This window comes from Limulus polyphemus, unplaced genomic scaffold (assembly GCF_000517525.1).
Source record: "Limulus polyphemus unplaced genomic scaffold, Limulus_polyphemus-2.1.2 Scaffold158, whole genome shotgun sequence".
Classification (NCBI taxonomy): domain Eukaryota; kingdom Metazoa; phylum Arthropoda; class Merostomata; order Xiphosura; family Limulidae; genus Limulus; species Limulus polyphemus.
In genome coordinates, this window is record NW_013665768.1 from 300504 (window position 1) to 303496 (window position 2993).

Here is a 2993-nt window from a genome sequence, read left to right on the forward strand (position 1 = left end):
ACGTTCAATCCCACTATTCGTTAGTAAAAGAGTAGCCCTAGAGTTGGCGGTGGGTGGTGATGACTAGCTGCCTTCCTCTAGTCTTACACTGCTAAATTAGGGACGGCAAGCGCAGATAGCCCTCGTGTAGCTTTGCGCGAAATTCAAAAACAAACAAACAATCTTAGAGAAGCAGTGATACCTGAGAAATTGTCAAGATAACATATCAAAAAGATACAGAGAAATGTTCAAAGTTTTAAATTGAATGAATTTGAACTGAGCTTTACGTACTCTAATTTACTGAGATAAGTAAACTAACACACCTAGAAAAAGCGGTGAAGACTGTAATATTACTTAGTAAACTTTATTAGTGCTTAGGAATCATTTGAGAAACTTTGCTTTAGTTTCAAATTTTCTGTGTAACTATTCATACCATTTATAAATATTCTTCATTTTTGTAAAATTTGGAGAAATATATTTTAAGTTGTTATAGTTGCATGTGTGCCACCAGAACCACTTGATCCACATTGTGTCAATAGTGCCAGGACTGAGATCTAGATGGAGACAAACTAAGGCGGAATAAAGTAACAAAAGCTTACTACTATGTAAAGATTCTTCTCTACATTTAACTTTGAATTACAATATCTTCAATTCCATGAAAGTTTGCAGTTTGGTATGATTTTCTCTGCTGTTACAGTCATGGCAGTGATTCTGGTAACTGATTGACACAAGTACAGACTTGACCTTAACAGTTCTATATTTTTGAGGTAGTTTAAACCTGGGAAACACGAGTAGCATATAAAAGCTTACAGAGGTAGGTAAAAGGTTAGAATATAAGTATGAAAATCTTTGGAATTTTGTTAAGGAAGACAAGGCTAAGGAAAGAGATCAGAGACTTGGGGATAGGGAATTAGAGGCACAGAGTAAAATTAGATTAGGATGATGATGTAGATAAGCAAATGGAGAAAGAGAAGGGGAAGCAGCTATTAGACGATTAGAGATAGTGCACAGGTTAGCTCCTGGGCGAGCAAAGTTAGAACATCGTAGTAGTTTAGAGTTAGCATCAGTTGATAGATAGTAAGGAAGTTATGAGGGATAGGGTAGTTAAAATTAAGGGTCCCAAGTTACCACTTTTTGATGAGTATAAAGATAAAATTGATAGTTATTTGTCTAGATTCGAAAGTTATGCAAACGCCCAAGAGTGGTGTAGAGATCAGTGGCCCCTCAATCTTAGTGCCTTTCTTAATTAACAGTAGATTGTCTTGTGCAGATAGCTTAGACTATAATAAATTAGAGTTGGCATTATCTAAATTATTCAAACTAATTGAGGATACTCTTAAAAACCATTTTGAGAGAGTAAAACCAGATAAGGGTGAACCCTTGTGTAGTTTTTATGTAGGTTTCGATTATTCATAGATTGTTTGAGTTGGGCAGCACAGGAAAAACTTATGGAGTTTTTTAGATTATTTCTAAGTGTAGCATAGAATGTTTAGAACATAAGAAGAAGTCATATATTTTGGAATTAGGTCCAAGTAAAACAAAGGTGGTAAAGGAGGCAGAAAGACCCAGAACAAAGAAACAGGTCTGTTCCCTCCTAGATAAGGTGGAATGGAGAGAAAATAAGGAAAATGCGTTACATGCCTCAAACGATTGTTGAATCCCTCTTTCTACCACACCATATTTCACCCTTTCGGCTCCAGTAAGTCCTATTTGGTCTTTTTTGTGGCCTATTGAATGAAATCTATTAATAAATTGAAAATGAGTGATTCTCTCACTTGGTGGCACCACTAGAATACAGAAAGGCCCTGTTAATTTCAAGCTAACAAGCGGGTTTCAACGTATCCTTCAAACCATAAGTACACGCGCTGTATGTTTGTTTATTTTCGTTAATAAAGACTTTTGGCCAAGTATTTCAACGTGTTCACTCGTATTTACGTATAAAAATTTCTTTTTGTCATTCTTAAACTTAAACTCAGCCAGTATTAATTCAGAATTGTTCTGTGATTAACTGAATCTTGGTTAATCTGCTATTATTAGTAGGCCTATCTAATATTAGTAGGAAAATCAGTTTATCTGTGAATGTGGCCTGGTGGTTAGGGCAGTCGACTTGCAAGCTGAGGGTCGTGGGTTCGAATTCCATCCCAAAAATGCTCGCCCTTTCAGCCTAAGGGCATTATAATCTATTGGTCAATCCCACTAGAGTTGGAGGTGGATGGTGTTGACTAGTTTCCTTCCCTGTAGATAGTTACACGGATAGCTCTTAAGTAGTTTTGTGCAAAATTCAAAATTATACACACAACTAAGTTTGAATTATCGATTAATATGACATAATGTTTTCTTTAAACTGATTTCTTAGTGCATATATTACGGTAAAACACAACTGAATCTTTGTGCAGTTAAAACGCATGTGGAACCACTCATTTTTTTAAATCTTATTTTCAAACCTGTGAAAACTAGTATAACAATGTTTGTTTTAGCGCAAAACTACATAAAAGGCTATTTCTCTTGTGACCTCCAAGAGAATCAAAATCCGAAATTTAGGGTTATAAGTGTTGGAACTTACTGCTAAGCCACTGGGAGACACCTGTAATGAGTTAAAAATCCAGATTTAAATACACCTAAACCTCGAAATAATGTGATCATCCTGATCCAGTAACAATCAACATCGTAAAAGCGAGGGTGCTTTATAGTGAGGATAATCAATAAGCCCCCTTCTTTCTTGGTTCCATCGGACCCCTCGCTGTGTAACAAGGCCATGCCAACACATGGCCATATAAAAAAGTTATGAAATAACACACTGGAAAAGTAAATACAAATTACATAATAAAACAGAAAAAAATCAGAGTTCTGATGAAAATAATGATACTTTAAATTTAGTAGTTTAATCGTATTTTAGATTTAGCAGTCAAGTAAAAGCCGATATATATATAGTCAGTTTATGATATTTGCCAACAAGATTGATACACAGTCTTCCTTTTTAACACAAATACGTTTTGATATGCACACAGCAGTAC